Source organism: Mobula hypostoma, chromosome 10, assembly GCF_963921235.1.
Source record: "Mobula hypostoma chromosome 10, sMobHyp1.1, whole genome shotgun sequence".
Lineage (NCBI taxonomy): Eukaryota > Metazoa > Chordata > Chondrichthyes > Myliobatiformes > Myliobatidae > Mobula > Mobula hypostoma.
Genome location: NC_086106.1, coordinates 54,575,219 through 54,588,747, shown reverse-complemented (window position 1 = coordinate 54,588,747; position 13,529 = coordinate 54,575,219).

Genomic DNA, 13,529 nt, shown 5'->3' with positions numbered 1-13,529 from the left:
AGATAGAAGGGCAGAATAGTAGTAATGTTGTTTGGTGTGGTGATCTTAATGGACATAATGTATTATGGGGGAGTGACAGAACAGACATCAATGGTCAGGTAATAGAGGAGTTGCTACATGAGAAGTATTTAGTGTGCCTAAATGATGGCAGTAGTACTAGAATTGATGTTAATACAGGTTAAGAATCTGTACTTGATCTTACATTAGTATTAAACTCCATTGCATCAGTGTGTGACTGGTTAGTGTACCAAGAAGGAACTGTAGGGAGTGATCATTACCCAATCTGGTGCAAGATAAATATTTCTGCTTCATTGGTCACAGGGAATACAGGTGGGAAATGGATCTTTGAGAAAGTCAATTGGGAGAAATTTCTGGAAAAAAGAGATAGATATCTAAGTCAGCTCAGTGATGGAATGGACATAGAAACACTTGACAGCATATTAAAACAAGGTATAATATCAGCTGCATTAGAATCCATTCCTGAAAGTAAAGGAAGAATAAAGAAGAGAATAATACCATGGTGGGATGATAATTGTAAGGCAGCTGTGAGAAATAGAAATAAGGCATTTAAACTGGTTAAAAGAACTCATAACTTCCAACATATGATTCAGTACAAACAAGCTCAGGCAGTAGTAAGGAGGACAATAAGACATGCTAAAAGGACGCACTGGAGAAAGTATTGTGATTCAATCGGAAACACAACTCAAATAGGAGAAGTGTGGGGGATGATAAAAAGGATGGGAGGGGATAGGAGAGAGTGGAGGTACCCAGTTCTGGTTGATGGAAATGTGACTCCAGTAACAAATAATGAAAAAGCAGAGTTGTTGGCAAACACTTTTGTTATGGTACATAGTTCCGATAATTTGTCTGAGAAACATAGAAACGTAGAAAACAGCTGCAGGAGTAGGCCATTCGGCCTTTTGAGCCTGCACCACCATTCAGTATGATCATGGCTGATCATCCAATTCAGAACCCTGCACCAGCCTTCCCTCCATACCCCCTGATCCCTTTAGCCACAAGGGCCATACCTAATTCCCTCTTAAATATAGCCAATGAACTGGCCTCAACTGTTTCCTGTGGCAGAGAATTCCACGGATTCACCACTCTCTGTGTGAAGAAGTTTTTCCTAGTCTCGGTCCTAAAAGGCTTCCCTTTTATCCTCAAACTGTGACCTCTCGTTCTGGACTTCCCCAACATCGGGAACAATCTTCCTGCATCTAGCCTGTCCAATCCCTTTAGGATTTTATACGTTTCAATCAGATCCCCCCTCAATCTTCTAAACTCCAATGAGTATAAGCCTAGTTCATCCAGTCTTTCATCATATGAAAGTCCTGCCATCCCAGAAATCAATCTGGTGAACCTTCTTTGTACTCCCTCTATGGCAAGGATGTCTTTCCTCAGATTAGGGGACCAAAACTGCACACAATACTCCAGGTGTGGTCTCACCAAGGCCTTTGTACAACTGCAGTAGTACCTCCCTTCTCCTGTACTCGAATCCTCTTGCTATAAATGCCAGCATACCATTCGCCTTTTTCACCGCCTGCTGTACCTGCAAGCCCACTTTCAATGACTGGTGTATAATGACACCCAGGTCTCGTTGCACCTCCCCTTTTCCTAATCGGCCACCATTCAGATAATAATCTGTTTTCCTGTTTTTGCCACCAAAGTGGATAACTTCACATTTATCCACATTAAATTGCATCTGCCATGAATTTGCCCACTCACCTAACCTATCCAAGTCACCCTGCATCCTCTTAGCATCCTCCGCACAGTTAACACTGCCGCCCAGCTTCGTGTCATCCGTAAACTTGGAGATGCTGCATTTAATTCCCTCATCCAAGTCATTAATATATATTGTAAACAACTGGGGTCCCAGCACAGAGCCTTGCAGTACCCCACTAGTCACTGCCTGCCATTCTGAAAAGGTCCCGTTTATTCCCACTCTTTGCTTCCTGTCTGCTAACCAATTCTCTATCTACATCAATACCTTACCCCCAATACCGTGTGCTTTAAGCTTGCACACTAATCTCCTGTGTGGGACCTTGTCAAAAGCCTTTTGAAAATCCAAATATACCACATCCACTGGTTCTCCCCTATCCACTCTACTAGTTACATCCTCAAAAAATTCTATGAGATTCGTCAGACATGATTTTCCTTTCACAAATTCATGCTGACTTTGTCCGATCATTTCACCGCTTTCTAAATGTGCTGTTATCACATCTTTGATAACTGACTCTAGGAGTTTCCCTACCACCGATGTTAGGCTAACCAGTCTATAATTCCCTGGTTTCTCTCTCCCTCCTTTTTTAAAAAGTGGGGTTACATTAGCCACCCTCCAATCCTCAGGAACTAGTCCAGAATCTAAAGAGTTTTGAAAAATTATCACTAATGCATCCACTATTTCTTGGGCTACTTCCTTAAGCACTCTGGGATACAGACCATCTGGCCCTGGGGATTTATCTGCCTTTAATCCCTTCAATTTACCTAACACCACTTCCCTATTAACATGTATTTCCCTCAGTTCCTCCATCTCACTGGACCCTCTGTCCCCTACTGAGAAGGGAAGAAGAGGTAGAGAGAGAACAAAAGCTGAAAATGTCCCTTTCAGTATAGGAGAATTTAGAAAGGCACTAGATAAAACAGGAAAGACTGCACCAGGTAAAGATGAAATATGTTATAGTAAGATAAAACCCTTGAGTGAAGGAAGTCTGGAGAAACTACTGCTGTATAACAAAGTCTGGGGCGAAGGGAGAATACCAGGGAGCTGGAAAGATGCAATAATTATTCCAATAAGGAAACCTGGGAAAGATGCCAGAATGCCAGAAAACTACAGGCCAATTGCCTTGATGTTACATGTATATAAACTTATGGAACGTATGATAAATGAGAGGTTAGTGTACTTCTTGGAAAGTAGAGGTATGGTGGCTATGTATCAAAGCGGGTTCAGGAAAGGAAGGAATACTATGGATCCAGAGTTGTGTCTAGAGGATGAAATAAGAAAAGCTCAAGTAAATAAAGAGACAGTAGTTGTAGTTTTTTTTTGATGTTGAGAAAGCTTATGATATGTTATGGAAGGAGGGGCTCCTAATCGAGCTACATTTAATGGGAATCGGGGGGGCAATGTTCAATTGGATTAAGGACTTTTTAAACGGGAGAACTATTCAGGTGAAGATAGGATCAGAGCTATCAAGCCAGTATGTTGTAGAAAACGGGATGCCTCAGGGGAGTGTAGTGAGTCCAACTTTATTCTCCATTTTGATAAATGATATATTCACAAATATTTCAATGGAAGTGGGGAGTTCATTGTTTGCAGATGACGGGGCTTTGTGGAGAAGAGGGAGAAATAATGAACATGTAGTTATGAAAACGCAAGATGGAATTGATCAAGTTGAAGAGTGGGGGACAAAGTGGGGTGTTCAATTTTCAGTGGAGAAGACAGAAGCCATGTTCTTTACAAGGAAAAAGTTCAGGGAACCTATATGAAAGTAACCTGGAGAGAGTTGAAAGTTTTCCATTTTTGGGGGTGCACTTTGACTTGAGGTTAACATGGAGAGAACATGTTAGGTATGTAGTTACTAAATGTAAAAATGTGATAAATGTCATGAGGTGTCTTGCTGGATTGGAATGGGGTGCTGATTTTGTATCACTAAAGTATATTTATGTGGCATTAATAAGATCAAGATTAGACCATGGAAGTATAGTATATGGGTCAGCAGCAAAATCTGTGCTAGCAGAACTGGATATCGTGCAAGCTCGGGCTCTAAGGGTGTGCTTGGGAGCGGTTAGAACTTCCCCAGTGTGTGCACTCCAAGTTGAAGCAAATGTAATACCATTGGGGCTGTGGTGTCAACAGCAGGAGGCCAATTACTGGATTAACTTAAGGGGGCATGGTGATAGCTATCCTACAAAAAGGGTGTTGCAGACATGCTGGGAGAAGGAGAGGACACAAAAAAAAAAGTTTTGGCTGAACAGGAGAGCAAACAGCAAAAAATATGGGTGTATACGATAAAAGTTATTCCCAAGTGTGGTGTGGCCTGTCAGAACTTTCTGGGTATTAGAAAATCCCTCTGTAGATTTGGAATTGCTTAAGATTAAACACAGTAATAAGACAGCTGATATACTCAGTGAATATCTTAGTTATAGGGAATGTAAATATAAAGGCATACAGATTTTTACGGATGGATCAAAGGATCCAGAAACAGGTGCAACAGGGTCTGCAATTGTGCCAAGTTACCAAGTGGAAATTAGCAAGAGAACACCTGATTGCTTGAGTGTATATGCAGTTGAAATGTTTGCCATATTGTTAGCACTAGAATGGAGTGAGCAGGTTGATTGTAGTAATATTGTGATATGTAGCAATTCTGTATCGACCCTTGCAAGCATTAGGGCAGGTACAGCTAGAGGTCACCAGGATCTGCTTTATGAGATCCTGTTTGCAAATTCAAGACTGGGTAGACAAGGCAAAAATATTGTATTCATGTGAGTTCCAGCACATTCAGGTTTATGGGAAATGAGACAGCAGATAGGCTGGCAAAAGCAACAGTCAAAAAAAGAATCTGTAGAGGTCAATATTAAACTATCAAAATCAGAGGGGAAGAGCATAGTGTGGAGAAGGATAAATCAACAATGGCAGCAGCATTGGGATAGAGCAATAAAAGGAAGACATTTACATTCAATTCAGAACAGAGTAGATATGGGAAGAAGTAGGGGAGTAAAGCGGAAGGAGCAGGTAATTATAAGTAGACTGAGAATTGGACACAGCAACCTTAATGGCACTCTGGCCATCATAAATAAGCATCCAACAGGTTTTTGCGATCTATGTCAGGAGACTGAAACAGTAGAGCATATCCTTATTTTATGCAGGAAATTTGCACAGGAAAGGCAACAAATGTTACAACAATTACGCAAAATAGGACTGGTAGAGAACAGTGTTAAAGGTTTATTGGAATGTGGAGAGAGTGATCGGGGAGGAAATGGTTGTTTAGTTCTTTAAGGGTGATGGGAATGGAAAGATAGCTTTAAAGTGAATGGACAATGAGGGACACTAAATCCTGAAGCTGGCAGTAATGCAACATTATGGATGCCATCTGCTGTAAAAACTCAAAAGAGAAGAAGAAGAAGAAGAAGAAGCCTCCGGCTGGGCTGGACCGATGAGTAAGGCTGGGTGGGCTGGAGCAGGAGTCGACGGTTGATTGAGTGGGTGGGGACTTTAGCGTGGAGGAGCCTATGTTTGCAAAAGGGAGGGGGGGTGCGGTTGAGATTGAAGGGGGAGGGTGGGAGACTGTGGAATACTCCAGAATTAAGGGTAGCCAAACAAAGGGTGCATCAACTGAAAGACCTGAAGTAATGGGGAACAACAAATTGAGGAAAATGGATGAGTTGGAGGAATTTATAGTTCTGTATAAAATTAAAGGTCAGAAGGAAGGGGAAGGAAGATTTAGAGCCCTTAATCCTTCGAAAGTGGCAGCAGCATTAGAGAACCAAATAGGTAAAGGATTCCAGGCCAAGATTTTGTCTAACGGATTGCTGAAAATTTGTTGGAAAGATATTCACCAATATAACAGTTCTAAAATGGTGGGAAAATTAGTTGTGAAAGTGGAGTGTATTACTCTGAAAGAAAGGAAGGGAGTTAAGGAGGTAGTGTATAGTATTTGTTCTGGCATGACTGAAAAGGAAATTTTGGACAATATTAAAGGTGGTCGAGTGATTGAAGCCAAACAATTAAAATCAAGGGAAGGTGGTAATTGCGATTCTCCTGTTCTCCTGGTTTTTGCAGGTGATGTTCTTCCAACTAGAGTCTATCTTGGGTGCATGTCTTATCAAGTTAGAGAATACATTAGACCTCCCTTACACTGTTATAATTGCCAGAGATTTGGACATGTTGCTGGTTCATGTCGAGGTAAAAGAAGATGTATGAAATGTGGAGCGGATCATGATAATAAAGCATGTAAGGCAGCGGTGCCTAAATGCAGTAACTGTGGAGAGGACCATATAGCAGCGTTCAGAGGATGTGAGTATTTTAGTAAGGCAAAGCAGATTCAGGATGTTAGTATCCAACAAAAATTATCATATGCTGAAGCAATAAAGAAAGTTGAAAGAGAGCAAAGGATAAGTAAAGAAAAGATTGGAATGATGGGGAGTCAGTTCATTCTGAGTTCTCCAACTGTGGTTCCTTCAAGCATGTTGTTGATGACTAAAGAGTCTTTTTTGCCATTTGTTGTTGATGTACTCGTTGGGGCTAAAACTACAGCCAAGAGGTTGGATATGATAAAAGTAGTTGGAGCTGCAGAGAGATTCCTTGATATAAAACGGATTTCGCCGGAAAAATTACGAGTGTATGACAGACAAACAATCAATGAATACTTCCCAGTTGTCAGGATCAGAGAGTAAGGAGGAGCTTTATGTGGATGAAGAGGCCAATAATTAGTATTTCGATGTTTTTAATGTTACAATGGGATGCAAGAAGTTTATCTGCAAATGGTCAAGAATTAAAAAGTTTTGTTGGAACTTTTAAAGACAAGCTTGATTTGATCTATATACAGGAGACATAGTTAAAGCCTCATTTAGATTTTGTGATCCCTGGATAGTGCAACTTTCATAAGAACAGGACTCCAGTTTAGAAGACTTGATTTAAAATCTAACCTATGGAGGTTTGGAGCTCTCGTGGTCAAATAACTTTGGTTAACTTTTATAATCCAGGCAATATGATGTTATCAGATTTGGATGAAATTATGAATAAGGTAAGATCCTCAGTAATCTGGGTTGGAGATTTCAATGCCCATAATCCTATATGGGGTAGTGAAAGTAAAGATAGTAATGGAGCAGTAGCAGAGGAGTTTCTAGATAAGTACAACATGGTACTGCTAAATGACGGAAAGCCTACAAGATTTAATATTGTAAAGAATACTTGTAGTCACTTATACTTATCTATCACTTCCTCAGACTTAGCTAGGGTTGGGGAATGGGATGTTATGGACAGATACACACTAGAAAGTGATGACTATCTTATATTAGGTAGATTTGGTAGAAATTTGATAGTAGGAGTTGAGGAGAGTTCTGCTAGGTATAACTTTTCTTTAGCCCTTTGGGATGAGTACCAGGAGAAAGCTGTGGATATAATAGAAGAGATTAATTGTGAGGGCTCCATAGATGATTGGAATGAATCCTTCTGTTCTATAATTCATAAAGTTTCTCAGTTGACTATTCTGCTATGGAATGTTCCTAAGGCTCGAGCACTAGTTCTGTGGTGGAATCAAAATTGTGATATAGCAGTAAGCAACAGAAATAGAGCTTACAGGAAACTAAGAAAGTACCCAGTGTTAGAAAATGTTATGCAGTGTAAAAAGGAAAGAGCAGTAGCAAGGAGAGTAATTAAAAATGCAAAGAGGGATAGTTGGAGAAGATCTTGTGGAACCCTGAGCCCTGAGACACCTATAAAGCAGCTATGGACAATCATTCACAGAATGTCAGGGATATATAAGAAACCATCTATCCCAGCTTTGTTGGAAGGAGATATTGAAGCTATAACCAATAAGGAAAAGGCTGATATGTTTGTAGAGGTGTTCCAAGCATTACACAGTTCTGGAGAGTTAGGTGATTTGAGAAAGGAAATTATGTTAAAGGAAAGTTGGTAATTGGACAGGAGTTTGGATGATAATAGCTCCATAAATTTGTTTTTCTCTCTTCAGGAATTGCAGGAAGCTGTCCAATCAGATTCAAACACTTCTTCTGGTAGGAATGGACTGTGTTATGAATTGCTTAAGCATTTAGATGACTTTGTATTAATAGAAATTCTAGCATTGTTTAATTCAGTGTGGAAAGAAGGAAAATTAGCAGTAGAATGGAAGCATTTGGTGGTAGTTCCAATTTTAAAGCCAGGTAAGGATGCGTCTAGTCCTAGTTCATATTGGCCTATAGCTTTAACGTCAGTGCTTTGTAAAACTATGGAACGAATGGTCACCAACAGACTTGTTTATTTTTTGGAAAATAAGGGATATTTTGCTGCCTATCAAAATGGTTTTAGAACTGGAAGATCAACAATGGAATCTGTTGCCCGTTTAGATCATGATATTATTAGAGCTTTTCAAAATAGAGAGGTAATGGTAAGTGTGTTTCTAGATATTGAAAAAGCCTATGACTCACTATGGAAGGATGGCTTATTAATTAAATGCTATGATGTGGGAATTAGAAGTAGAATGCTTAATTGGATCAAAGATTTCCTGAAGGAAAGGACAATTAAACTAAGAAAAGACGGAACAAGCCGCAAGTCAGTTAAAATAGGTAATGGTACCCCTCAAGGAAATGTCATTAGTCCAGTTCTTTTTAATGTCATGATAAATGATATCTTTGATCAAGTAGGGACAGGATTTGGCAAATTATTGCTTGCAGACGATGGTGCAATCTGGAAAAGAGGAAGAAACATCAAGTATATATTAAGTCAGGTACAGAAGCCTTTAAGATCAGTTGAAAACTGGGCTAATAAATGGGGTTTCAGAATTTCTGCTTCTAAGTCTAAATATATGATTTTTGGCTTTAGAAGAAAGATCCCTGATTGTGAATTGTATCTCTGTGATTCTCCACTAGAAAAAGTCAAGGTATTCAAGTTTTTAGGTGTCTGGTTTGATGAAAGACTTACTTGGAGGGTTCATATTGGAAACAATTGGAAAGTGTGAGAAAGTTTTAAATATTATGAGAAGTGTTGCTGGATGCAACTGGGGAGCAGGGCGGGAAACTATGTACTTGATATATCTAGCTATGATTAAATCAGTTATAGATTATGGTTGTATTGCTTATGTTTCCACTGCTACGGCAGTGCTTGGAAAACTAGACACTGTGCAGTCCAAAGCACTTAGACTCTGTTGTAGAGCTTTTAGAACAACATGAGTCCCGGCATTATGTGTGGAGATGGGAGAAGTGCCTCTGTATTTAAGATGAATTCAGTTGGGCCTGCAGTATTGGGCAAAACTAAATGGATTCACTCACAGCTGTCCACCAAAGTGTCTTTTGCAGGGGAAATCAGAGCGCCAAAGTAAAATTAAAAGATACCCATTTTTTAGATTTGGTTAATAACTGGGCTCTGAAATTGAAACTGACTGAGGAAGACATAATTGACCAAATTTGCCTGCCACCCGTCCCTTTTTGGCTCTTTGTAGAACCAGAAGTAGACCTATTCCTCCTTTTTCAGCTTCAAGGAAGCAGTGCAATTTCATCAGCATTGATCACAAATGAATATTTAAATAATAAATGGGGATCTTATCTGAAGATTTTTACTGATGGCTCAGTGGACACAGAGAGCAGTAAGGCAGGATTTGGGATGTATGTGTCTCAACCTGGAGTTAAGATTGGTCAACCAACATACATCAAAGTTGCTGGTGAACGCAGCAGGCCAGGCAGCATCTATAGGAAGAGGCGCAGTCGACGTTTCAGGCCGAGACCCTTCGTCAGGACTAAATGAAGGAAGAGTGAGTAAGGGATTTGAAAGTTGGAGGGGGAGCGGGAGATCCAAAATGATAGGAGAAGACAGGAGGGGGAGGGATAGAGCCGAGATAGAGAGAGATAAGATTGGTCACAGGGTTTCAGATGGTGTTTCTGTCTTTGCGACAGAATTATTAGCAATCCTCTGGGCCTTATGGTGGACTCTCGACCACATAGGGTTATCATCTGTTCGGATTCTGCTGCTGCCTTAGAGGCTATAAAAGGGAGTAAATCAAAAGCTCGTCCTGACATAGTTATTGAGATTCTCTTAGTGTTCTTTAGAGTAGGGAAGATGGGTTGTGCAGTTAGATTTTCATGGATACCTGGGCATGCTGGGGTGGAGGGAAATGAAATTGTGGATGGCATTGCGAAGTCTTCCTGGCAGAGCAGGCAAGTAGAAATTAAATTTCCCCTAGGCAGAGCAGAATTTAAAAATAGGATTGGAAAAGGTATAGAGAAGAAGTGGCAGGAGGATTGGAAAAATGAATTAAGGGGCAGGCATTATTTTTAGTCACCCACTAGTTAAAAAGGTCTCAGACTGTTACCTTTTAAGTTGTAGAGATATGGTGAAATTTACAAGACTTAGGTTGGGGCATTGTGGCTTCAACTATTACTTAAAGAGAGGAGGAGGAGGAGGAGGATGAGGAGGATGAGGAGTAGTAGTAGTAGTAGCAGTCCCCCACCCAGCGCCCCCATTATGACAACAAGGGAATTGCATGGAGATTGATCCCTTCTGGAAGCAGAGAGTTGAGGGAATTGAAAGATGTGTTCGTGGCAGGATCCCATTGAAGACATAACAGAGAATGATGTACTGGATACAGTGGTTAGTGAAGTCGTAAGTAAGGGCTAGAGGAACTCTATCTCTGTTATGGCGTCAGGGAGATGGGGTAAGAGTGAATGTCTGGGAAATGGAGGAGATGTGGATGAGGGCAGTATTGATGGTAGTGGAATGGAAACCTCATTCCTTGAAGGAGGAGGGCCTCTCAAATGTTCTGAAATGGAAACTCTCATCCAGAGAACAAATGTAGCAGAGACAGAGGAACTGAGAAAAGGGAACTGTATTTTTATGTGTGACAGGATGGGAAGAGTCAGTAGGTTTCCCAGTTGCCCGCATTGACCCCTTTTCCTCTGAAGCAATCCTATTCATGTGCCTGTTTAAAATGTTGCAATTTTAATGACCTCTACACTGCCTCTGGCAGCTCATTCCATATGTACACCACCTTCTCTGTGGGAAGCTTTCCCAACAGATCTCCTTTAAATGTTTCCCCTCTCACCTGTGAGATACCCCTTACCTGGCTAAAAGACTGTGATCGTTCTGATGTGTCCTGATACAGTTCCCTGCTGACAGCTTTGTCAGTGAAATGAAATTTCTATGTTCAGAAACTCCAGAATAACTTAACAGGGTCTGTGAACCCAGGCTAATTGTTACATTAAATAAACTGTCCTTTCTGATCTTTAATAACCTCAGCGTCCATGTTTCAACGAACTGCACGTTGTTAAGCACTACACTTTGTTTAGAGTGACACCACTGGGCACGTGGCCAAGTGGTTAAGGCATTGGACTAGCAACCTGAAGGTCGTTGCTTTGAGGCAAGGCAAGGCAACTGATGTGTCCTTGAGCAAGGCTCTGCGACGACACTGGTGCCAAGCTGTATGGGTCCTAATGCCCTTCCCTTGGACAACATTGGTGTCGTGGAGAGGGGAGACTTGCAGCATGGGCAACTGCTGGTCTTCCATACAACCTTGCCCAGGCCTGCGCCCTGAAGATTTTCCAGGCATAGATCCATGGTCTCGCAAGACTAACGGATCCCTTATTATCTGTTTAGAGTGAAAAGTTTTTAATTAATGTCACTGATAGCGAAAAATAAGCAGTAAGACAAGAGAAGATTCACAAGGATGATTCCAGGAATAAAAGATTTACTGTATGAGGAACGTCTCGAGTTCTTGGGCTGTATTCCCTGGAGTTCAGGAGAATCGGGGGGATCTCATAGAAACATTCCGAATGTTAAAAGGCTTGATTAGATATGGCAAAGTTATTTTCAGTGGTAGGGGAGTCTCAGACAAGAGGTCATGACTTCAGGATTGAAGGACGTCCATTTAGAACAGATGTGGAGAAATTACTTTAGTCAGGGGGTGATTAATCTGCGGAATTTTTTGCCACGAGCAGCTGTGGAGGCCAAGTCATTGGGTGTATTTAAGGCAGAGATAGATAGGTTCTTGATTAGCCAGGGCATCAAAGGGTATGGGGAGAAGGCAGGGGAGTGGGGATGACTGGAAGAATTTCAATCAGCCCATGATTGAATGGCAGAGCAGACTCAATGAGCCGAATGGCTCACTTCTGCTCCTAGATCTTATGGTCTTATAATTCAGAACTGTTTTGCTCATTGTGGTTTCAAATATTCAGGGTTGGAGATGCCAGAAACAGCCTGGAGTGAAAATGAAATGATTTCACTACTTCAGCAAGTTAGAAAGTGCAAATTCCAGTTGCTGCCTAGAAGGAGTTTGTACGTTCCCACCCCACCCCCCGCCCCGTAGCCGCATGGGTTTCCTCTGGGTCCTCCAGTTTCCTCGCATAGTCCAAAGACGAAGCATTTGGTAGGTGAATTGGTCATTGTAAATTGTCCCGTGATTAGACTGGGATTAAATCAGAGGATTATTGGGTTTTGTGGTTTGAAAAGCTGGAAAGGCCTATTCCGCGCTGCATTTCAATAATAAATAAATAAATATCATCCCGAATGTTACAATGAAAATGAAGGTTTGGTGGATGAAAGCATTGTATGAAGGCAGTCCATTATCTGCACTAGGTGTCTGGGCTGATTTTGTTCATTTATGGTCAATCAAAAGAGCAGGGCAGAGTACACTGGATGAATTTTTCCATCAAAAACTATTAGGATCGACAGATCTATAGTACTGTAGTCATATTGTTAGTATCCCCACTGACTGATTAGACCTGTGCTTATCATACCACCTGCACCAACACTCCTTCCCCTTCCTTGTTGTATACAGATTGCACTCAGAATCAGGACCTTGGGATTAGACAGATCGCAAACAGGAATGTATCAGCCCATTCACTTCTCAGTCCTGTCAAAGCCAACGATGTCAGTCTCAGAGACAAGGCTTCCTACCTCTCTCACTGGAGGCTTTGTAAAAGGCGCTGGTGGATTTTCAGCAACAGCAGGGGTTGGGCAATGGGTAGCGCCTTCTGACCTTACTCACCAAGGGTTGTGGTCAGGGCTACTGACAGATATGCTCGTCAGTACTTTCCCAGCCAGGAGACCCGAGACCTTATGTATCCATTGCACTACATTGAGGGAAAGGGAATGTGTAGTGAAGGATGTCATGGGTGGACACTGGTGCCAAGCACATCAACAGTTTGGGGGGGAGGAGGGTCCAAGGCTACCATAGGGGAGGGGGTTAGGTGTCTCACTTGTCCCTGTTCAGGAGGTTACTTTGTAGGTAGTGATCAGATCAGGACAGACTGGATCCATGACTGTCTTGGTGGTGACCTACCTTGAGGGCATTCTGGTCATGAAATATACTGAGGAGGTTAAACTGGCTTCTGCCATTACCTGTCTCCCAACTCCACCGGTTACTGAGTGAAGAACTCTCTAATGGTAATCATCTAGGTGAGACACACTTTGTTATCCTCCACAGGTCACCCAGCCTGTTGCTCTTCCCCTGCCTGTACTATAGAGGCTGGAGTGTCTAGGAGCCAGAAGCACCTTGGCCGGGTCTAATACTGCGTGTCCACCAGTCTGGCCTATACTGACATGGCTGCATAGGGGGAAGGGTTCTCAGTTAAAGGGGGAACCTCATTGCTAACCTCTCTTCCTCATCCTCACTATCTAACCAAAAGACCCTATAACCCATCCATGCACCGCAGTCTCCATCCCGCAACATCAGGGCTTGGATCTTAATGAGATATGGTTGCTAACTAGTGTTGCAGACAGTCCCTAACTGCTACACTACCTCTTTAGCCCAGTCTATGCAGGTTGGGCAACCACCTCCATGGTAAAACATCGCTGGTTTAGTAATTCCACCTCTTTTCGTCAGAAT